A 24,094-nucleotide genomic window follows, 5' to 3' on the forward strand; every position below is an offset into this window, starting at 1 on the left:
AGAATGTGTAGCGCTTGCAATTATCTCCCGCATTAAGCGTGCGTATTGTCATCTAACCTTTCTCTTTTTCTTTTTTTCTTGCACGTCAGAAGTTCGGTTCAACGCACTTCTCATACGCCACTATATACACTTGACACGCCGAACCGCGACAATTACAAAGAAGCAGCGCTTTCACTTGCGTGCGCGAAAGTGCCGACCTTAAACGTCGACCCCCTTCGCTGCAGCGCAGAAAGGCCATACGCCGCACGATTACACAAATCGCTGTTCGAACCAGTCGCACTTCGATTTCTGCGGGGCAGCGGCTTCAGTAACAATGCCGGAAAAACGGGCTTTTCGACGCGACGGCAAGCCACGCACGTTTCCGAGTTCTTCGCATACAAGTCGCCGTACCCTGTCGTGGAAAGGCCGCCCGCAGCTGTGGAATCGTCTGCTACTACACAGGCAGCGCGCAGACGGCTCAGAAAAAGACGCAGAAGGACGCACATCACGAAAACCTCAGCGACGCGCCTGGCGGCGCAGCCGACTCACCCGTCAGAGGTTCGATCAAAATCCTAGCGTGGTCGTCTGGTGCCGCGATTCCCCGAGCTCCAGCGTTGAGGTCGAGGGCGCGTTCCGCTGCCGATGACCCTGCCGCGTCGTCGTGCAACAACACGGCGGGTGATACGTCATTTCTTTCGTTTCTCTCTTTACTCCCTCCTCGGCATATACGTCGTCGTGTAAAATCCACGGGATTTCGATGTATCTCGACGATCGCGCCGCCGCGGTGTCTGTATCACCTACGACACCCGACGATGGGCACACCCACGCACTATCACAAGTTGGCACACACGGAAAAAAAAAAAAAAAAGAACGACGTGAAGGAACACTGAATCGGTAACAGCTGAGGAAAGGAGGCGCAGTCGTCAGGTGAAACAAACCGCGTTGCGCCGCAAACACAAGCGCGCGCCAGGGACAAAAAGAAAATGAAACGAGCAGCAGGCACACAGACGGCCTGGACCACGCTCGCAGACTACGCACGCGCGTTCTGCTGTCGTCTGCAGCGGTCGCTGCAGGAGCAGACGAAACGAAACACATGCGAGGGACCGGCGCGCCGGCGCCGCCAGCGCCGCGACGTGACGTCGTGCTGCGCATGCGCACGAGCGACGCGACCGGCGCGCCTCTCTGCGGTGGAAACGCGCACTGCGCCGGTAGGCAATCGATTTACGCCTCCCGTTCGCTTGGCCCGCGCTAGCCGAGAGAGTAGGAGAGGGTGTCGGAGGGGCTCGCCTCGAGGGTGAAAGCGAAATTTGGCCGCCGGTTTGCCTTTGCACGCTTGGAAAGGCCGCGAATTCCGTACTCCCCGCCGCGCGGCCCTTCCCTTCGTGATTGCGATCGTAGTAGGCGTTTCCTTTTGTTGTTTTAGACGACAGCATCTTTATTCTTTCTTATCGGGCTCGACGCTGCCGTAACGCGCCGTTCAATGCGCTGCGCGCGCGACGTCGTGTCTGTGATGTAAAAGGGCTGTGCAGCGCTTTACGATGCCGGCAATTCTCTCCCATTTTTTCCTCGTTCGGAGTGTGCCGCTGCAGTACTGCGGGAGTGATTACGTTCGGCCGTTTCTTGGATGGGGTTGTACAGGAAGCAATAATACTGGCACGTGTGTCGTAAGCGTACAGTCTGCCGTGTGTACCAAATTTACTGCCACCAGACCCGTGCTCGAATTCAGCTCTTGCATGGCCTAGAACAGCTAAGCAGAGATAGACCGAAGTCGCACTCCGAATGCTTGTATCATGCGCACCACAAATGAAATATGGACGAACACTCGTACTACATGTCATTGAGGTGTAGAGTAAGTTCAATATATGCTCATTCCTCGTTGTCTGATAAAGCAACAGACAAACACGCCTTCCATATTTCGGCGGACTACAATTTTCCTCGGCCGAATAATCAACGGTCGTAAATAGATAACCTAACCCATTGATTAGTTTAGGTGATTTGAGTACGTAGGGTATAAAAGGTTAAAGGAGAATGGGACATTCGATGTATTGCAGTGGACAGCTGTACTTACAGTCAGACCATCTAGAACACAGAGATGGGAGAGTTCGCAAAACAGTTAGGATAGGATAGGGATAACTTTATTAAAGTTATCCCTATCCTATTCTGTTTTGCAAATGGTTAGCTCCTTTAATTGCTAAGACAGTAGAAAGTTCAGCTCGTTGGTGATGCGTTACGGAAGTGCCGTAATGGTAGGAATGTAAACGCTAACTACATACGATTATCGTTCCGACAAACACGGCGAGTCGCTTACATTTGGCTACTATCACCATAATTCCTACAATCTACCAGTGGCACGACAACCCATTACTGCTCCAATCGATGACACACTGCTTTATCTTACCGGTTACTTCAGCTACAACGCTCTGTTCTGTAGTAAGGTTAGATATCACTGTAACTTATACGAATGCACATACTTGAATAGATAGCTCTGAATATGTTCCAGTACACGTACTTGAACTTGCGTATTGATTGTTGGTAGCCGCGCACCAGGCCCAAGAACACCGATGCTGCGTTATTGAGTCGCAGCGCATTCAATATGTGGCGCCGAACTATATCTACCGCACGAGTTACCTCTCATTGAAGAGCAGTTGCGTGCTTGACACGCCCGACCTTTCTTCCTCGGTGACACCGACAACAAACGAGACCTGATGGACATGCACCTTTTCCTTGCAGCCCTCACGGAGGCAAAATTGCTAACCTTTCCGCACGGCGCCAGCCATTATTATGATATTTTTTAAATGGCGGGTGTGCGTGTGTGTGTGCGCGCAACAGACATCGTCGCGTTCCATACGGTAAGTGAGCGCTTACGATTGTTGCCTTTTTCTTCTAGCGATCAAGCTTGCGGTAGCTTAAACAAAATTGCATACGTGCGTTGTTTATTCGTGTCTCGGTTATTGTATCTTAGTGCCTTTGGATGGCCTGGAGGCGTCTGCTGCGGATTTACACCCGCCTAGAAGCAGACGTGCCCGCATTTTCCGCTATGCCTCCGGTATGACAAGTGCATTGCCAACGTAAAAAAAGAGAGATGCAGACCTCGAACAGAACAGTTACCTTCATCGCTAAAAAAAAAAAAAGAGGGCACATTTAGCACAACTTTGCGATACATCCTGAAAACAATGAAAAGAATCATTAAAGTTCAAATATAGACACTAAGTTACGCTCATAATGCAACGAAAGAAACCTTTTTCTCGTCAAATGAAGGGCGCTCTGAAGTATAGTATCTGAAGTATATGCCAGTCTAAACGATTTGGTGTTTTTCTACACAATACTCTTGTCCCTATTGTCCCAGTGGGGAATATCGTAAACAAATAGCTGTAATTCCCACCGTATTACTTCAAAATTAATTTATTAATGTAAGCTTAATTTCTACATGCAAATTTATCATCATATCTTCTGTTTCCTCTGGAAGAAGATTTAATGCCGGAGACAATAACAACTTGACGTTTTTTCAGAAGCAGCATTTGAAATCTTTATTGATTAAGTGTTCCGATGAGCTACCACGATCAGCTATGCAGTTTTGTAGACTGAAAAGCGCAGAATCAAAGTGAAAGCTGTATGTAAGACGCGTAGCCTGCTAATTACAGCACCGACGGCGCTGATTGGTTTTCCGAAGCCGTCTGCAACAGATGCCAGAAGACATTCGACCGGACAACGTTTTCGATTCGCTCGTAGGCATTTTCTCTCCAAATTCTAAACCAAAAACCGTCAAGGAACAGACAACGAATTCCTGTTTCGAGACGGTTCAGTAACCGCCGTCACCAAACAGATCGCGTGATTATACGGGCCCGATTGCTTGCGCCAATTCGTCTACTGCGCTCTAAAACAAACGATACGAGATGCGTCATTCGTTTTCGCAAGCACTGATTGATGCGCAGTGTAAATTACAAGAGACCGTTTATATGTTTATTCGATCCTCGACAAGGGGACACTCGCAGAATGCGCAGCGCCATCTTTTCTAATTAAGCCTACAACGGCCGCTGCTTCCGCGCCATGTGTTTTTGCAGACGTCGGGTGATCGATTCGCGGGTCACTGCAGAGTGGAAACTTGAGTTTGCGAACCAGCTGTGAGACCTTTTTTCCCCGGAAGTACACGATTACTACAAATAGCGCAAGCACTCTATATATATAACAAAACATCTATATATAACAAATATGTATAACAAATATAAAATATAACATATAACAAATATCTATAACAAAACAATTATCCCCTGTCAACTGTATTCAATTGTCAGCCTACGTAGCTTAGGGTGTTGCTTCCAAGCGGTATACAGTGGGTGCAAAGCTGTGCAAGCCAGAAATGAAGCGCAAGAGCACGCAGTGGAAAATAATCGTTGCAAAATCTAGCCTCCCCGCCTCCCTCCGAATTCTCGTCACCCGACTTGAAAACTCCATTTAAAAACAGTCAATATGGGACCGGCGGCAAAGAGCACACGACATTCCTACTAGAACAGCTTTAATCCCGCCAATTACTAAAATACGACCTGCGTTCTTCTAATTACATAGGCATCTGCCCACTTTATCAGTTAGTTCTGCTTTATAGGGTGACCCGAACAAGGGTCTCCGCCTTTCAGATTGTTCGCGATAGCTGCGGAAACTTTACTCTCGGAAGCGAGCCTGCCGAGCTGTTTCACAAGCGCTTATATAAACCACGTGCTGCATGCGTACTTGGAATTCCTTAGAGGCTAGGTCACTCTCTTCTACCGGTTATTGCAACTCGTTCAGGCATCCCACTTTGCCTTCCCTGCGCATCGGACAACTGGACACTACTCAATCGCAGGAGCTATACGACCGAAGGTTTTCCGCGCAAAGAAGACGAAGGCGGAAGGAAAAACCATAGGTAAAAAGAGGACGAGCGCTGGTCGCACGTTTTCCCACATCCTATGCACGACTTCTCAGTCCCGCATTTTGTGTTTTGATTCCTTCTGGCCTCGTCTGGTTTGCTTGCGCTGAAAAACCTGCGTTCTCACTGAACCGACCAGCCTGTTAGTTCGGCTACTACCGACATTATGGTCACTGCTTCTAACCCACATAAATCACGTTAACCGGTCTATAGCCAGCCGAATGCAATACCACAACCGCTGGAGCCCAGCTGGTCATTTACGCATACTAGAACTGGAAATCCGTTAAAAATAAAAGTGTTTTTATCGCCAGGTGTACAAGGTTGCGACATCAAAACGCTATCCACACCTACACCATGCATGTACATGTCTTTGGGCGCTAAAATCGTAACCGTACTTATTCAATCTTTCCCCTGTCCGGCTCTTTCCTTGGTCGTTCTGGGTCGCGTGAGTAGGGCCACCACTCGAAGACACCTTTCCCTATGCCCAGGGGGTATTCTGTAAGTGTCCACCTAGTGGACATGCCCATTTTGCCTGCTGCTGGAGTTCTAATTGGCTGGGTCTGGGTACGCGTCAAATGGAGACAGGCGCTACCAGCCAATCGGCACTTTAGCAGCAGACGGAATTAACATGTCCATTAGGTGGACACATGCAGAATACCGTCCTCCCCCATGAGGGTACTTGTGAGTCAATTCAGTGAGTTTTTCGCTAATGCCAAAGCACCACATGACGACGTGCTACGACCTCTGTCGGGCTCGCACAGAGAGCCGTTTGTAAAATAACTAATCTCTCTCGAACGCGTGTGCTGACTCACTTGCTGGGGAGGTCTGCTGCTCAGTGCTTGGTCGCGGGGGTTCAATTTCCAACCGCGGCGGCCGCATTTCCATGGCGGCGATGTGCAAAAGATTGCTCGTCTACTTAGATTTAGGTGTACGTTCGAGAAACCCTGGTGGTCGAAATTAAACGGGAGTGTTCCGTTGAGACGTCTCTCGTCAGAATCAGAATCGGTTTCAATGAGATGATTGTAAATATTACAGGATGTTAATATACATAAGGAGGTCCCAAAGTCAAAGACTGCAATGGGACCTCCTTTACAAATTTAACGTAATAAAGCACAAATTACAGCAGTTGCACAGACTACAGCAGTGTAACCTCAGTGTTGCCTAATTGCGGCGGTAAACCTGTTCAGTCAATCAATGAATCAATCGAAGAACACGTGTTGACCAAAATTGTCCGAAAGCTCTACACTACGGCATCTGTCCCAGCACCAGTGCTGATTTGGGACTGTAAAGGCAATGAATGAATGAATGAATGAATGAATGAATGAATGAAACAATCAATATCTCTATCTCATTCTCTCCAAAACACGCGCCTCCTCCCTGTGGCTTCTCAATCAAGACTTGTTGTTCTAAGCAACAACGTAAAGCTGAGCAAACGGGCGAAAGGTACACCGAACAAGAAATCCTTGGGTCCCTCGTTTCGGTGGATTCGACAATGGCAGATGTTGCGGCGGCCTCGCGAAATCAATCGTCCCGCCGCCTCGAGGCGTCCACCCTGCCCGGCCTTGCTTTCATAGACGAGCACAGCCGTGGCGTCGACCATCGGGCGGAATCGATCTCTGCTCGTCTTGGCATGGATTACGTGCCGCAAGCAAACCTCCTCTCAAGAGGAGGACAGGAAGCGAAGCAACAGCCGGCCTTAGGAAGGCGCGCCTTCGATCCTCGGAGGTCCAAGGAGGAATCCACTTCGCTATTCTTTCGCACGTCGTTGCCACGCGACTGACGTCAAAGGAGTTGGAAGATGTCCGACTACGAAAAAACGGGAGGGCAGAAAAAAAGCCGCAGTGAGAGAGAGAGAAAGAGAGAGAGCGCCCCTAATAAATGCTGGATAAGTTCGCCAGGTGGCATGCCTATAGCAGAGAGAGAGAGATAGAGATAGAGAGGCAAAGGAAAGACAGGGAAGTTAACCAGAGAATATATTCGGTTGGCTACCCTGTACCGGGGGAAGAGGAAAGGGCTGCGATAGATGAGAGTAAAAAAAGAATAAGGAAAGAAAGAAAAACAAAGACACCGCATGCAATGCAGAATTTCTGTGGACGTTGTCCCGCATTCTGCAGAGGCATTACGTGGTGTTAAAGAATGTCAAAGTCCCACAACTACATTCTACGTCACACAATGCGGAGCCAACACTTGTCACGCAGTCCAGTGTCCTTTAAATAAACGCAGCAGTGCCTTCACAGCGGCTACGCGCTGACGTTCGTGTAGACCAGTTTCCAGCAATGTTTTTTTTTTCGCGTGTGAGGGCTTGTCCAGTTGGTCTATCGTGGCTGAGAGGGCTGCTCTTTGCGAGCTAAAACGAGGGCGCTCGCAAAGAAGGAGAGCGATCGCTTCGCTGCAGCCGCAGATGTCACACAGCGGGCTATTGGCCATCCCGATCAGAAAGGAGTGCACATTTCAAGGTACTCAGACTTCACAAGTGCACGCCTTCGCAATCCGGCCTAAAGCATGGCCACTCCAGGTTGGGGTGATGAAAACAGAAATTAAACTGCCATGTAATAAAGTCGTTGTGTGCCTATTAACTGTATTTCTGCTCCTTATCCTACAAAAGTATGTGCAAGAGTACGCAAGAAACGCAAAGCCATGTATGTAACTGTACCACATGTTCAGTAACCAAGGAGCAGCCAGCGCCCAACTTGTGCACCAACATACCCTTTTATTATGTCGACAAGAAAAAAAAAGGAAACCTGCACAGTGCACGTCACAAATACATACAGTGTCAACAACGCAAAACAAACCTCAACACGCAACGTACGAACAAACTAAATCATTTTTCATTGAGACTATAGTGTATCTCGACGAAGCTTAAAATGCCTTCGTTAAAATGCGCACACAGTGTTAGTCCGTGAGTCAGGTATACATGTCGTATCTCAAGGCACGAGAGTCTTCGACAAATATTCAGTGCCGACATTAGGGCTGTTCTTTCTAATTCGAATATAGCCCGCAAGGTAAGATTAAGTGAGCTGTGTTTCTTCCTATTTTGCACGTTGGCCGCCGTGGCGATCTGATCCGCCTAATTTTTTTATAGAATATTCAGAGATGTCTCAAGTTCAACTTACTTTATTCTTTTGTGTGTTTGTGTGTGTGCGTGTGTGTGTGTGTGATAGAGAGAAAGAGGAGGGAATATGAATGTAGATGCTCTGAAAAGGAAAATTGTCATTCACTTACGAGTAGCCAGATGCTAGAGAGGAAACGCGCCGCAAGGAGTATATCGGAAAGGAGGCTTCACAGTTACAGGTAAAAGATTCATCCTGATCCGGGGATCGAAACCTGGACCAAGGCTTTTCGGGGCGGTCGCACTATCCAATTTCAGCTAACTATAGGGGATATCGGATCGCAGAGCGAGGCTGCATTAAGCGACAACTCGAAGCACATGGACATATAATATGACAAATCATTACTGCGGAAATTCTCCAGGTGGAGAAGAATGTTGATGCTAATGGCAGAAGATTATAGGTTTAGACATGGCGAATGCCGGTCGCGTAGCATGCCCAATGTGATTGCGATTTCTAAAAGCTTGGCAATCGTCTTCGTGATGCACACATGCTCCAGTATACTGCGTAAAAAGAAAGTTCATTGGCCGATTGGTTTTCACAAAAAAACAATTACTTGACTGTGAGGTACGCTCTGTACTTGAACATCAAAACTAGAGCCCTCGAAAGGCGTGGTAGCCTAAGATGACTCGACGATACTGCGCTCACAGAAGTTGAGGGGACCCTCGACCTTCATCCCTACAGAGAGTCACTAGAGGCCTGTGGCACTCATAAAGCAAACATTTCATATTTTTCTTGTTTATTTTCCATATGCTTCTCGCCCAGTGGTGGGTAGCAAATCGGCTGGAACCTTCCTGGTTAAACTCCCCACCTTTTCACACTCTGTTTTACAAATACGAACATGTCCCTTTCAAGGTACATCAAAAAAAGAAAATTAATAGAAGTCTATATTAGTATATTGCCAAAAGGCGCAAAATGAGAGACCTGCGGCTACACAGGCCTTGTTGTTCCCGCGTCAGCTCGTCGTGACGTAATAAATTTTGATGGTGTCGGCTCTGGTATAGTTAAATTTTGATCGGTAAAGTTGGCTTACATTGTGTTGTTATGCACCGAACTCATCAAGTTTCAACAACTGCAGCCAAAACTCGTTATAACGAAATTGGATATAACAAAATAACGGATATAACGAATGAAGTGAAGTTGCCCCAAGAAATCCCCCCTTCCCGCGATTCACATTGCAGTATGTGCAATAATGGCTATAACGCAGCATTGGATATAGCGAAGTAATTATGCCTTTCCTTTCAACGTCATTATAACCAGGTTTTACTATTACTGAGCCACGACAGCCCGAAATACAAGAAAAAAAAAGAAACTTTGAAATCCGTGTCGCCCCACTGGCATTACAGCAGCTGGATGTCGGCGCGAAATTTTAAAAAAAAATGACTTGGGCTTTCATTATATTTTAGTAAACAACCTATTAGAGCTAAATAAAGAATATAGAGTTTTGAACGAATGCTTCATCGATCTATTCTCTTTGGTATCTATTCAAAGGGACACTATAGAGGGTGTCTAAAGTGTGTCAAAGGGCTGCCTAGCCGTGAGGACGCTTTGAGGAACATAGAAACCACGATTGTAAACCTTCATTGCTTTTTCGTCCGCTGCACGCTTGAGCAAAGGTGCGTGATCGTCCCCCTCGCAACCGAATCACGATCCAACGCACATCGTGCGAATAGGCGGCCATCTTTACGACACACTGCCCCCAGCGGGTGGAAACGGACGCTCTCGGCGCTGCCACCAAACCGCACTCTCAACCACGTTCCGCAATAGGAGTGCCACCGCATCGCAGCACGCACCACGCACCCACATCTACGCGGCAGACCGAGAATCACGCAAGTGCGGTACACACCTCCTCCTCCTCCTCCTCAACTCAAGCCACTATTTAATGGACGCAACACGGACGCAAATGTAGCGTACACGCCGCTGCTACGAAATGCAACCCCGTTGCCGTCCCCCCACCTCATCAGCCTCTTCGCTGTGCGCACCCCATCGCTACCACAGTCCACAGCTCACGTGACCAGCCACAATATAGGCGCAGCCGCCGTTGCGCACCTAGTGGCGGGAAGAGGAACTGAAAGCGAAAGGCCAGAAGAAGACCGCGGAGCAGAGTGGCCTTGGTGATTAGTGGCACGGGACGGACACTGCCCTCTGGTGGCGCGGCATCGCCCAAGTTGCTGCGGCACTCCCGTGGCATACGGGGCCGGCGCGACCTTTTCCCTCCCGCTGCATACTGGGTCAATTAAGAGACGCTCGAGCAGCAGCGCTCGCTGCCACTGCTGCATCGATATTCCATTTCGCCATCATCGCGCGCACGCTCCGAGGCTTCCCGGAGGCGTGATCGCGCGCAGAGGAGGAGGAGGAGGAGGAGGGTGCTCGCGGGAGCGAGACGCCGGATGCTATCTGGGTCGGCTTGCGCGCTACAGTGGCTCGCGGGTTAGGCACGCGGAGTGTTCCAGAAGCACTCTGGTTCGAAACGTACGCGAAGGTCGACCACTCTTACACCACTAGGGAAGACCTAATTCCAAGTATTCAACCGGACGTAACTGTAGGGGACATGGATAGCAACATGGCTGGGGCACAAATTGTACGACATGACCAGACATCATGAAGAGTTAAAGGGACAGTAATAGAAAATATTAAGTTGAGCTAGATTGAAAAATTAGGCTTCCGTAATAACATTGAATCAACACGGCAAGCGGCGCGAGTTGGTGACTGAACATGGTCCTAGGTGTGGGCAGGGCATCCGGGTTGCGCTGCCCACACCTAGGAATAATAACACGTTCGTCATTTGTAGCGAGAAAATGACAAAAACAGAAAGCTCGAGTGGCGACACCTGGCGCTAACTGTGGTACCCCACCTGTGATGTAACCACTGGCTCAGAGAGTGGCATAGAGGGAGGTCACGGGGAGAGTACCCCAACTACTCCGTTATGGCGGAGGCGGGTCAAAATTAGGAGCAGCATTAGCACCTTAGGTAGTAAGTTTCTACCCAACGAAGGGACAGGCGCACAGAAAACGACGATAGAATTCCAGACGAACACTTATCGATCTAGCTCGATTTATCATTAAACCTGCATTAGTATTACTATTGCACTATTATTACTGCCTTACTGATACTTATTATTCAGCTGGAGGATTCGCGAAAAGCTTAGGTCGCGTCAAGTAATTCTGTAGCAGGAGATGGACACAGGTACCTCGAGACATGCACGATTGCAAGTCATTGACAGAGGTCTTCGTCGTGGCCGTTGCATCGGCATGAAATAGGCTAATGATGATAAGGGATTGAGGCTGGTGATGCGACTGTTTAACGTCGGGCTCATGCGGAGGTAGAGGTGCGACACGTGACCGAGCATCAGCGGGATCGGAAGTGGGCGCGCATGCGCAAATTCCACCGGCGCGTGGCCGTGAACCGGGGCCTGGCTAGGCGCATCGGATTAAGGCAAGGGCCAGTAAAGGACGTGCATTCCTCGTCACTCAAATTGTCATTTTCGCGGAATTTCCAGCCAATGGCCGTGGCCACCTCTTAACAACACACGGAAACAGGCCTAGCGCTTCCTGGCCACCGTTGGTCTCTCTACATTTAAATAGGGCGCACGTCAAACGGCGATAAGTAGTGACGACTGGGGCGATCAATAAGAAAGGTATCATTGTTCAGCTATTCCCTCAACTCTGAACTCATTCGCTGCGACAGCAGCCTTCTCGCGCAGTGAAGACCCCCGCCTTATTTATTTTTTCTTGTTTTCCTTTTCGTCGAGCAACTCCTCTCACCAACTACGATTACAAGGTTACAAGGTTACACCAAGCTATAACAAGGTTTAGATTGGGTTGGGGGGATTTATGCAGCCATACACAATTGAGCGGGTACTCTTCCGACGATGTTCCAACTAGTGTGACACGTGGGCGCGGTGCAGCTTGCTCGCAAAGCGCCTCCGGCTGTGTAGAAGGAACAGCGTCCCGGCAGCTACCAGGCGTCTCATAATGCCGGCGCGTTGAGCGCCAGCAATAGCGTTGCAGACGTCGCACCTAGATGGTATACGCAAAAAGAGATCGACGGGAAACGGCCGGCGTTAGTTAGCCAGCGCCCAGCAAAAAAAAATTAGACAACGGTATTTTAACCTTTACTGCCAGTTCCACTCGGAATAATGCACGCACATGGCAGCTTTGCAAGAACGCTACTGTGCTCAATAAGGTGCAACGCTCATTATGCAACGGTTGCTGCCCACAGTACGTCGTTCTTCTTGCAGCCAAACGCACAATATACGTGACTCTGGAGACCCTCTATAACCTTCCGCGCGTGCACTCTCAATAGCGGAACAGCACGGCGACGCCGACAACGTGCCTCGAGCGCCGTGCACCCCACCACTGGCGCTCGTTCTCAGCCGTTGACTTCGCGGTCCGAGAAAGCTAACCCTGCGGTGATAGACGAAGACATCAATGGACGGGCAGAACCGTGTGTCATGCAACCTTTCTTTTGGATTGAGTTGATAGGCCCCACCCAAACGAGCAGGGCCCCGCAAAAATTGGCCCATAGGCTCATTGAAATGTCCCTCCCCACGGTAACCTTTAGTAAAAGGCGAAAGGTTAATGCGAGTGAGTTGAGGAGAGACAAGAGCGAATGCCGCAACTCGATTGCAATAATTGACGGCATCGGAGCGGACCGTCATAATGGAACAAGCAAGCCAGTTCTTCTACGAACGTAATATTAGTTTTTCCTTTTACGTATGAAGTTTCAGCTTAATAAATTGCACAATAACTACCTCTGAGCTAAAGTCCTGTTATTTAAGTTTTTACACAATGTTAGCCTAAAAGCGTGGCTGTACAAAACTGTGGCACACTTTTCCGCTTCTTTGTTGGCTAACATACGGGATCTAGCAAAGGAGAAGAAGGAACGGCCACGGCGGCAGCATTTGGATGGGGACCCATATTGGAGTTTGTGTGCGGTTTATTTTCGGGTGGGCCCGCATACAAAATTATGCCCCTCGTTCTTCCAGAGCGAGAGGCTCTCCGGATTTGTCTTCACTTGCCAAAATTTGTTCCTAATGATGTATTATGTCAAGAAGCCCGATTACCCACACTTGCACGCAGATTCCGCATTCTTACAGTAAAAACCTAGCTAAACATATACGCATCTTCGTTGAGATGATTGCAGTATGTATTTATAAGGACACATTTGCGTTCTTTGAAGAAACATGATCGCGCCTATACAAACCGCGGGTTCTTTTTGTGCAAGCACAACTAGAACCTTGAAAAGCTCAGATACGCGACATCATTCCCCTCCAACAACCCGTAAATAGTATTAAAATAGAATTTGAGCACATACTTACTTCAAATGTTAACTCCTACCAACTAGACATCTAAGCGGATTATGGCAAGATCATTTAGCGCAATTGAAGATTAATAATGGAATAGCTACGGGTGTATCAATGTGTGAAGAGAAGGCGGGTGTAGGCATTTTTTCTGAGGCGCTGTCCTGGTAGTATTCAGTGCGACTTCCTGATTATACACTTATATTTCAAGAAGAATTATTAGCAGTTATTTCAGCTCTTCGAAAACATCCTGTTACATTCTCAGACAGCTGTAATACTGACCGATTCGTTGTCAGTGTGCACAGGGCTCACTTTATTCTCAGACAGTACAGTTTTTAATGAAATAGAAGCACTAATACCTTCGACCTTACATCTGGTGCGCTTGGTATGGGTACAAGGTCACCGTGGTTTGTTTTTAAATGAAATGGCCGTTACACTTGCACGCACGTCCCTACATGGGCCAGTCGTGTATGTTCTGCCCACTTCTGCTTACATCACCGCTGCTAGATTCAGAAAACTATCTCTTTTAAGATAATCTGAAATACAGACACTCCAAATAACAGGCTTAAATCATTTGCTTTACCCTTAGGACAATCAGTAGTGTCCCACACGTAAATCTCGAATCTCCATCACAAAATTACGATGCCGCATTCCACCGGTGAATTTTTATCTACACAGGTCTGGTCTGGCGCTGTCCCCTCTATACGTCATTTCTGCAAGGAACCTCAAACCATTGATCGTTCTTTTATGCGAAGCATATTACGAGAGCTCAACCCAGCTCCTCAGGCGCGGCGGTGTCGCCTTCAATACCACGTGACACCGTGACGTCACGACAGAGGAGAAACGGGGCTCCAACTCGCGCCGTCGCTCGCGCCGTCGCGGCGGTATATAAGCAGCTGCGCTTGTTTCTAGGTGGCTTTGGCTCAACTCTTGCAAGATGGGCTGGGTGGGAATCGAACCAGGGTCTCCGGAGTGTGAGACGGAGACGCTACCACTGAGCCACGAGTACGATGCTTCGAAGCGGTACAAAAGCGCCTCTAGTGAATGCGGTGTTGCCTTAGAAACGAGCTGTTTCTAAGGCTCAGGCGTGCGTCGCTTGCTCAGGCGCACATTTCGTTGCCGCGCCGAACGCTGCGTTGCTCGACGCTCACCGCGTCCAATGCGCGGCGCGTAGTCGCTGCGCCGTAGCCCATTGTCTTACACCCCTTGGCGGGTCGACGGGAACGCTGTCGCGTTCCACTCTTGAAGGCGAAGCAGAGTAACGCATGAGTTGTTTCTTCTACTAGCCGAACCAAATATAGCCAAGCAACAGCAGTTCACCAGGCTAAACAGTGGTTCAACAACTAAAATAAAGGCTAGTATGCTTCGCATCCTGCGCTTAACCTTAGCTAAGCCACAGCCATCTTTATTAACCTGTGGCCGATTCGCAATCGAGAGAAAGAAATACTTTGGAATTCCACTGCAAAAAGTCGACATTGCTGTAAACGCTGAAAACAGTTTCTCCTTTGGTGCAACTGCATTGGGATTTAGGGGCAGGTACGCGCGCACGCAGGGCCGTACGCAAGTGTCTTGGCGACACAAGGAGGATACATATAGTTAATTTTCTGATATATTATTTTACAAAATTCCAATTTACCTTAATTTACTGATTCATTACATATTTACAAAGTTCTGATTGAGTTGATTAAAATTTATAACATTCAATTTTGTCCTTTCGAAAAGATGTGTTTCCTATAAGCGTTTCCGTTTAACCGCCGGCGTCTTGGCCATTCCCCATAAGTGGGTAAGCGCCACGTCAAAGGAAGCATGCAAACAAGCAAGATGGGAGCGAAATGCAAGAACACCCGTGTACTTAGATTTACGGGCGCGTTAAAGAACTCCAGCTGGTCCACATTAATCTGTAATCGCCCACAACGGCCTGCCTCATAATCAAATTGTGCTTTTGGCACGTCATACCCCATAGTTTAATTTTTGGTACTTATTATTAGGCTGCAGCATTCGTGCAAAATTTGGGTCTCTCTAAGTAATTCTGTGTAGCAGGAAATAGAGTCAGGTACCCCAAGGTATGCGTAATTGCAAGTCATTGGCAGAGGTCTCGGTCAGGCAGTTGCATCGGCATGAGATAGGCTGATCATGACAACGTATCGTGGCTGACGACACGGCTGCGCCTGGCTCATCGGAGGTAGAGCTGCAACACCTGACCGAGCACCAGCGTGACCGGAAGTGAGTGCGCATGTGCCTTTCAACCGGAGCGTGGCCGTGAACCGGGGCCTGGATGGGATTACGGAAAGCAAGCGTCAATAAGGACGCGCTTTCGTCGTCATTGAAGATGTCGTATTCGGCCACTTCTTAACAACACACGGAAACAGCCCTAGCGTTTCCTGACCACCGTAGGTCTCCCTATATATATATATATATATATATATATATATATATGTATATATATATATATATATATATATATATGTATATAGGTCCCACGTCAAACGGCGGTAAGTTGTGAGGAAGAGGGGCGATCAATAAGAAGATGGCACCATCGTTCAGCCATTCCTTCAGCAGTCAACTCATTTGCTGCGACAGTAGCATTCTCGTACAGTGGATATCACTGCCTTACATTTTTTTCTTGTCTCCCTTTTCCTCAAGCAACTCCTCTGGCCAACTACAGGGCAACGGGTATGACGCCAGCGTTAATACCGTTTAGGTTGGGTAGGGGGCAAATGTGCAGTCGTACACAATTGAGCTGGAACTCCTCCGACGGTGTTCCAACTGTATACGCGGGTGCGACATGTTGGCGCGATGCTGCAGCAGGCAAGGCAACTGCGGCTGTGTAGAAGGAACGGCGTCCCGGCAGCTAGCAGGCGTCTCACAAGGCTGGCGTGACGAGCGCCGCCAATAACATTGCACGCGTCGCACCTATATAGACGGTATACACGTACGAGAGGAGATCGATGGGAATCCGCCGTACTTAGTTCGCTAGCGCCCAGCGAAAAAATAGATAACGGTAGTTTGACATTTACTGCCCGTTCCACTCGGAATAGTGCACGTACACAGCAGCTCGGCAAGAACGCTAGTGTGCTTAATAAGGTGTAACGCCCATTATGCAACATACGCTACCCACATTTCGTAGTTTCTTTTTTTTTTTTGCAGCCAGACGCAGTACGCGTCTCGGGCGACCCTCTATAAACTTCCGCCCTAGCACTCTCAATAGCGGAACTGCACGGCGACACCGGGAATGTGCCTCGACCGCAGGCACAATTGTTGTCGCAATGAAAGACAATCGCTGAGACTACGGCATACTCCTCGGCACTTCCTTACCACGCTTCCAGCGAGCGTCCTGTTACGTTTCGCCTACAACGCGCGGTAATGCCGGCGCGGATGCAACGGACGCCGGGGCTTCGTTCAAAGCGGCGGACATTTTGGCCCGTTCGACGCCGCCGCAACGCCTCCCCGCCAAGCGTGTCCAGGCGTGTTTCAGTGCCACGTGTCTTCGTATGTACGTGTGTGTGTGTGTGCCCACGCTTGTCAAAGCGCGGCAGCGGGGGAGCGGAGCTCCCCAAGTGAGGTGCCAGGAGGTCTGTCCGTCGGCGGGTTGGCGATGCGTCACTACACTCGGCTCACCATGTCTCTCGGCTCGACCGTGCGCGCCGTCGTGGGCTCATGCTCCGCCGTCGCGTGGGCTCATCCCGTGACCTTCCTTCTGGCCCGCGACGCCGAGAGTATAAGAGCAGCTGCCCCCGGACGCCAGGAGAGAGGCTCCGATTTGTACTGTTGAGTTACGTGCTCTCCCGTCTCTCCTCTTCGGTCGACCTGACTGGCCGCTCTTTTGCTATGTTAGAATAAACAAGTTGTTCTGTTACCAGTCTTCTCTTGCTTTGCCGGGACCTTCGGATGCTTCCAGTGCCCCAGGCCGCCAGGCCAACGCTACCCTTGGGGCTTGCGACCCATTCGCAATAACGGGCGTCAGCACCGAGACCCCAACAACTGGTTGCCAGCGGTGAGATCGCGACAACGGAGGCCAGCAGCGAAGAGATGCGGTTGAATGTATGCTGAGCAGCACAACGACCATCCGGGAGCAGTGCAACGAGCCCTGTGTGATGACTGGTTGCCTGCAGCGGAACGACTGCGCTGAATTCTTGGCTGCGAGGTTTGGTGAGTGCGGGACTTTCTTCTTCTGAGTTTTGCCAGGCTTTTGTTAGTGTCAGAAACAGAGCTGGTAATTGTGGTTGTCGTTGCTGCCGGGTTAGTTTGCGGCAAGACAATAGTAGGCAGTAGAGAAAGCAGCATTCAGAGCAGCCATGGATTTGAAGTCGTTGCGCAAACCGAAATTGCTGGAGCTTGCAAGAGAGTTGGGTCTGGATGTCTCAGACAAACTCAGAAAACCAGAACTGCTAAGGGCTATTCTTGAGTTAGAAGCTGAGGATGACGAGCTGTCGGAATGCCTTGAGACCATTGAGGAGAGGGAGACGGCAAAAAGACAGGAGCGCGAACTTAAAGAGCAAAAAGAGAAACAGGAGCGCGAACTTAAAGAGCAAAAAGAGAAACAGGAGCGCGAACTAAAAGAACAAAAAGAGAAAGAAAAAGAAGAGCGCGACCGTCAACACGCTTTGGAAATGAAGCGTCTCGAGCTAGAGATGGAACGCGCTCGTAATGGAAGTCAGGCACACGGTGCAGGAGAACGAGTATTGTTCAAAATGACTGACCTGATGCGGCCGTTTAAGCTTGGAGAGGACATTGGTTTGTTCCTGGTTAACTTTGAGCGAACGTGCGAGAAGCAGGGGTTCTCTCGGGAAACGTGGCCACAGCGCTTGCTCACTTTGCTACCCGGCGAGGCGGCCGACGTAGTCGCTCGCTTGGAGAGAGAGGAGGCAGAGGATTTCGACAAAGTGAAATCGAGTCTGCTAAAAAAGTACAGGCTGTCAGCGGAGGCGTTCCGTCGGAAGTTTCGGGAAAACGAGAAAGGCAGAAGTGAGTCATATACAGAGTTTGCGTACAGGCTTATGTCAAACATGCAGGAGTGGCTCAAAGAAGAGAAAGCGTTTGGTGACCACGAGAAAGTTCTGCAGTGTTTCGGGCTAGAACAGTTTTATAGTCGGTTACCTGAGAACGTGCGGTACTGGGTCTTGGATAGGCCAGACGTTAGTACGGTGGCTAGAGCCGCTGAGCTAGCCGAGGAGTTTGTGACGCGTCGGGCTCGCGGAGCTAAGGACGGTCAAAAGGGTGAATTTGGCTCCAAGTTTGAGAGGCCGAAGTTCACGCCCATGAGAGCAAAGGGGGACACACGTAGTGCGGATGCGAGTGAAAGCAGTCCGACCGAACGTAAGGAGACGGCGGCAACCGAAGCCGAACGCAGAAAGAGGTTCGAGACGAGGCAAGCGCGCGTTTGTTATACGTGCCAGAAGCCGGGTCACTTTTCGGCGCAGTGTCCAGAAACAAAAACAAAAGTCGTGTTTTTGTCTTTATGCAGCACTGACGAGAACATGAAGCTTCTCGAGCCTTACATGCGAGACCTCCTCGTGAACGGGAAAGAGTGCCGAGTGCTTCGCGATTCCGCAGCTACAATGGATGTAGTTCACCCCTCTTACGTAGAACCCGATATGTTCACGGGCGAGTGCGCATGGATCAAGCAAGCAGTGGAAGCTCATAGCGTGTGTCTGCCGGTAGCAAAAGTGCTTATTGAAGGACCTTTCGGAGCACTTGAGACGGAGGCCGCAGTATCATCTATGCTGCCCCCCCAGTACCCGTACTTATTTTCGAACAGGTCCGATCACCTCCTGCGCGAAAAGGGGCTTTTGTTTGGTGAGGCTAGCGTTCAGGCCTTAACCAGATCGAAGGTTCGGGAGCTCGCTGCAAAGGCGGTAGTTGCGGGACCGACGTTGTTGAACGATGAGAAAGGGTCAGAGGCGCAGCAAGCTGGTATTCAGAGCACGCCCGAACGGAATAAAATTGAGCCTGTAGCGTTAAAGGCACCAGATACTGGAGAGGAAAATCCCGACACGGGAAAGTTAGAAGAGCTGTCTCCAGATTTGCTCATCGCGCCTACGTCAGACGGACTTAACAGGTTGCTAAAAGTCAGCCGGTCGGCTTTGATAGCCGAGCAAAAGAAGGATGGCAGCCTAGAAAACATACGCTGCATTGTCAAGGAAGGTATCGCCAAGAAAAATGCTCGCTTTGTGGAAAGAGGTGGGGTCCTGTACCGGAAGTATCTAGACCGCAGGGGAGTGGAGTTCGATCAGCTGATCGTGCCTCAATGCTATCGTCAGGATCTGTTGCGCTTGTCGCATGGGGGTTCGTGGTCCGGACACCTAGGAGTTAAGAAAACTAAGGACCGTCTCTTGCAAGAGTACTATTGGCCAGGGTGTTTTCGGGACGCAGACCACTTTGTGAAGACATGCGACACCTGTCAGCGGGTGGGCAAGCCAGGGGACAAATCGAGGGCGCCGTTGAAGTTGGTACCTATCATTACGGAGCCTTTTAGACGGCTCGTTATTGATACAGTGGGACCTCTGCCGGTAACAGCCACGGGGTACCGACACATTTTGACTGTGATCTGCCCAGCGACAAAGTTCCCTGAAGCAGTGCCGCTTAAAGAACTCAGCTCAGTTGAGATAGTCAATGCACTACTGTCCATATTTGCGCGAGTTGGTTTTCCTGCAGAAATCCAGTCAGATCAGGGCACAGTGTTTACTAGCGCTTTGACGACAGCCTTTCTCGAAAGGTGCGGGGTAAGGCTGTTACACAGCTCAGTGCACCACCCCCAGTCGAATTCCGTTGAGAAGCTCCACTCCGTCATGAAGCGCGTGTTGAGAGCATTGTGTTTTGAACATCAAACTGACTGGGAGCTGTGTCTGCCTGGAGTGATGTTTGCATTAAGGACCGCGCCGCATGCGGCTACGGGGTTTTCGCCAGCTGAGCTGGTGTACGGTCGCTCGCTGCGATCTCCGCTTCGCATGCTTCGAGAATCATGGGAAGGCAGGGGCGACGACCCAGTCGTGGTAGAGTACGTGCTTAAGCTCCTCGAACGCTTAAGAAGGGCACAGGAGTTGTCAGGTGAAGCAATGGCAGAGGCCCAGCAGAGGGCCAAGGTTTATTATGATCGGACAGCCAGGGCCCGTCGTTTTGAGGTGGGCGATGAGGTCATGATATTGCGCACATCGCTAAAGAACAAACTCGACGTGCAGTGGGAGGGCCCAGCACGGATTGTTCAAAAACTGTCGGACGTTAACTACGTGGTGAGTCTGCCAGGAAAGCGGAAAGCACAGCAAGTTTACCACTGTAATCTGCTCAAACCCTATAAGCAACGGGAAGCAGTGGTGTGCATGATGGTAAACGTGCCCGAAGAGCTTCCGGTCGAGCTTCCGGGACTAGGCTCAGTGACGAACAGGAAAGACACCGATCAAGTCATTAGTGACTTAATAAGTAAAGCATCGCTGTCGCCTGAGCAGAAAACCGAACTACACCAGCTCTTACAAGAGTTTCAAGGTCTGTTCTCTGAGAGGCCTGGTAGGACTTCTGTCCTTACTCATGACATAGAACTTACCTCCCCAGAGCCAGTACGATCCAAGGCGTACCGGGTGTCACCCCGCCAGAGCGATATTATGGAGGCTGAGGTAAAGAAAATGCTACAGCTCGGTGTTATTGAGGCGGGTGAGAGTGATTATACCTCCCCTTTGATTTTAGTTGAGGTACCGGGCAAGGAACCTCGTCCTTGCGTCGACTACCGCAGGCTTAATTCCATCACTAAGGATCAAATTTATCCGATCCCTAACATCGAGGAGCGCCTTGAGAGAGTGAGTAGCGCTCAGTTTATTTCCACCCTAGATCTTGTCAGGGGTTATTGGCAGGTTCCACTTACAGAAGAGGCTAGTAGGTATGCGGCGTTCATTTCACCAATGGGGACATTCCGTCCTAAAGTTTTGAGTTTTGGTTTGAAGAACGCGCCATACTGCTTTTCAAGCCTCATGGATAAAGTGTTGCGGGGACAGCAAGAATTCGCTTTACCGTATCTAGACGACGTAGCGATATTCTCCGCATCCTGGCCTGAGCATATGGCGCACTTGCGGGCAGTGCTAACCCGCCTGCGCGATGCGGGCTTGACAGTCAAGGCTCCCAAGTGCCAGTTAGCACAGGCCGAGGTTGTCTACCTCGGACACGTGATTGGTCGGGGTCGTCGCCGCCCCTCTGAAATAAAGGTGGCCGCTGTGCGAGACTTCCCGCAACCGCGCACGAAGACCGATATTCGGTCGTTCTTAGGTGTCGCCGGCTACTATCAGAGGTACATCCCCAGGTACTCTGATATCGCGGCTCCCTTGACGGATGCTCTAAGAAAGACAGAGCCGCAAACAGTCATCTGGGATGAGACAAAGGAAAGAGCTTTTAGCGCCCTAAAGAGCGCCCTAACAAGCCAGCCTGTGCTACGATCGCCCGACTACACAAAAGGGTTCGTTGTTCAGTGTGATGCTAGTGAGCGAGGCATGGGCGTTGTACTGTGCCAACGGGAAAATGGAGAAGTAGAACACCCCGTCCTGTATGCTAGTCGTAAGCTGACGGGTCGTGAGCAGGCGTACAGCGCCACCGAGAAAGAGTGTGCGTGTATCGTGTGGGCCGTTCAGAAATTGTCATGTTACCTAGCTGGCTCGAGGTTTATCATTGAGACGGATCACTGCCCTCTCCAATGGCTGCAGACCATCTCCCCCAAAAATGGCCGCCTCCTGCGCTGGAGCCTCGCTTTGCAACAATATTCCTTTGAGGTGCGTTACAAAAAGGGGAGTCTCAACGGTAACGCCGATGGCTTAAGTCGAAGCCCCTAACGTGGGAATCAGCCTCAAAATTGCTTGTTACTGATGTTTTTCTTCCTGAGGCAGGATTTTTAACCTATTGCTTTCGTGTAGTGTTTCAAAGTGAGGATGTGCTTTCTAGTGCAATTTTCCGATTTGTGGACGCGTTCTGAGTGCTGCTAAACTACTGTAAGGAACTAGGCAGCAGTATAAAAGGGGAAAGAGCCTGGCAGGGCTTAGTGAGGGTTGTGCCGTGCTTGCTGACTGAGCGGTTGACTTTCGGCGTAGTTCTAACGCTTGCCGGACACGAGAACAAAAATGTCAACTCTCCCGAAGTCACTTTGCAGTGTCCTGTGTGCACCTGAACGTGAGAACGAGGCCTTCTCTGTGCGCTGCGCTCAAGAAACGCCAAAGGACGCCCGACTTCGGTTATGAGCATCATCGAGCGACATCCCTCCGGACAGCGGATGCAGTCCCCTGACCATCGGGATCTCCTTCCCCCGGCGGGGCGGTCTGTTACGTTTCGCCTACAACGCGCGGTAATGCCGGCGCGGATGCAACGGACGCCGGGGCTTCGTTCAAAGCGGCAGACATTTTGGCCCGTTCGACGCCGCCGCAACGCCTCCCCGCCAAGCGTGTCCAGGCGTGTTTCAGTGCCACGTGTCTTCGTATGTACGTGTGTGTGTGTGTGCCCACGCTTGTCAAAGCGCGGCAGCCGGGGAGCGGAGCTCCCCAAGTGAGGTGCCAGGAGGTCTGTCCGTCGGCGGGTTGGCGATGCGTCACTACACTCGGCTCACCATGTCTCTCGGCTCGACCGTGCGCGCCGTCGTGGGCTCATGCTCCGCCGTCGCGTGGGCTCATCCCGTGACCTTCCTTCTGGCCCGCGACGCCGAGAGTATAAGAGCAGCTGCCCCCGGACGCCAGGAGAGAGGCTCCGATTTGTACTGTTGAGTTACGTGCTCTCCCGTCTCTCCTCTTTGGTCGACCTGACCGGCCGCTCTTTTGCTATGTTAGAATAAACAAGTTGTTCTGTTACCAGTCTTCTCTTGCTTTGCCGGGACCTTCGGATGCTTCCAGTGCCCCAGGCCGCCAGGCCAACGCTACCCTTGGGGCTTGCGACCCATTCGCAATAACGGGCGTCAGCACCGAGACCCCAACAGTCCTCAGCCGCGACCTTGGCGGACGTTTGCCAGAAAGCGAGCAGTGCATAAAAAGAGCAGGGCATAGAACTGCGGTGGTCTGACAGCTGCGAAAACAGACGCAGACATCAATCGACGAACAGAGTAGCGGTACAAACATGCGAAATATATTTCAAACTTTCTTTGGATTGTGTGGGTAGGCCCCGCCCAAACGAGCAGGGCCTCGCAAAAATTGGCCTACAGGCTCATTAAAGTGCCCCTCCCCACGGTAACCTTTAGTAAAAGGCGAAAGGTTAGTGCGGGTGAGCTGAGGAGAGACAAGAGCGAATGCGATAACTCGGTTGCAATGAACCACGGCATCGGAGCGGACCGTCATAGTAGAACAAGCTTAGCCAGTTTTTCTGGTATATAATATTGGTTTTTCCATTTACGTATAAAGTTTCAGCTTAACGAATACGCAGTAATTGCCTCTGTGCTAAAGTTCTGTTATTTAAGCTTTTTCACCCTATTTGCCTAAAAGCGTAGCTGCACAATAATGTGGCACACTTTTCATTTCTTTGTTGACTAACGGGATCTAGCGAAGAAGAAGAAGGAAAGTCCATGGCGGCCGCATTTAGATGGGGACCCAGATTGGAGTTTGGGTGCGATTTATTTTCTGATGGGCCTAGCATACAAAATTATGCCCCTCGTTCTCCTAGAGCGAGAGGCTATCCGGGTTTGTCTTGGCTTGTCAAAATTTGTTCCTGATAATGTATTATGTCAAGAAGCCCGATTATCCACGCTTGCATGCAGATTCTGCATTCTTACCGTAAAAGCTTACTTAAACATTTACGCATCTTCATTGAGATGGTTGCAGTATGTATTCACAAGGAAACATCTGCGTTCTTTGAAGA

The 24,094-nt window shown here is 50.1% G+C and overlaps 1 protein-coding gene and 2 non-coding genes across 7 annotated transcripts in view; all 3 read right to left on the minus strand.

The window, feature by feature from the left end:
• Prosap (SH3 and multiple ankyrin repeat domains prosap) overlaps positions 1–24,094 on the minus strand; it is a 241,989-nt gene that overhangs the window by 178,061 nt on the left and 39,834 nt on the right. For 2 of the 5 annotated variants that reach the window (XM_050194460.3, XM_050194459.3), the window contains exon 1: positions 529–1,355. The exons of 1 other annotated variant lie outside the window; for it this stretch is intronic. The gene's annotated coding sequence lies outside the window, so the exon portion shown is untranslated. Of the gene's footprint in view, positions 1–528; positions 1,356–24,094 lie in introns of those variants that run through there. 2 more of the 5 variants (XM_055062205.2, XM_050194464.3) reach the window with 1 other exon arrangement.
• LOC126546464 (U5 spliceosomal RNA) lies at positions 12,471–12,597 on the minus strand. The gene has a single exon (XR_007602600.1). It is a non-coding gene; the product is annotated as a U5 spliceosomal RNA (small nuclear RNA).
• LOC126546465 (U5 spliceosomal RNA) lies at positions 23,402–23,528 on the minus strand. The gene has a single exon (XR_007602601.1). It is a non-coding gene; the product is annotated as a U5 spliceosomal RNA (small nuclear RNA).

Source organism: Dermacentor andersoni, chromosome 10 (genome assembly GCF_023375885.2).
Source record: "Dermacentor andersoni chromosome 10, qqDerAnde1_hic_scaffold, whole genome shotgun sequence".
NCBI lineage: Eukaryota > Metazoa > Arthropoda > Arachnida > Ixodida > Ixodidae > Dermacentor > Dermacentor andersoni.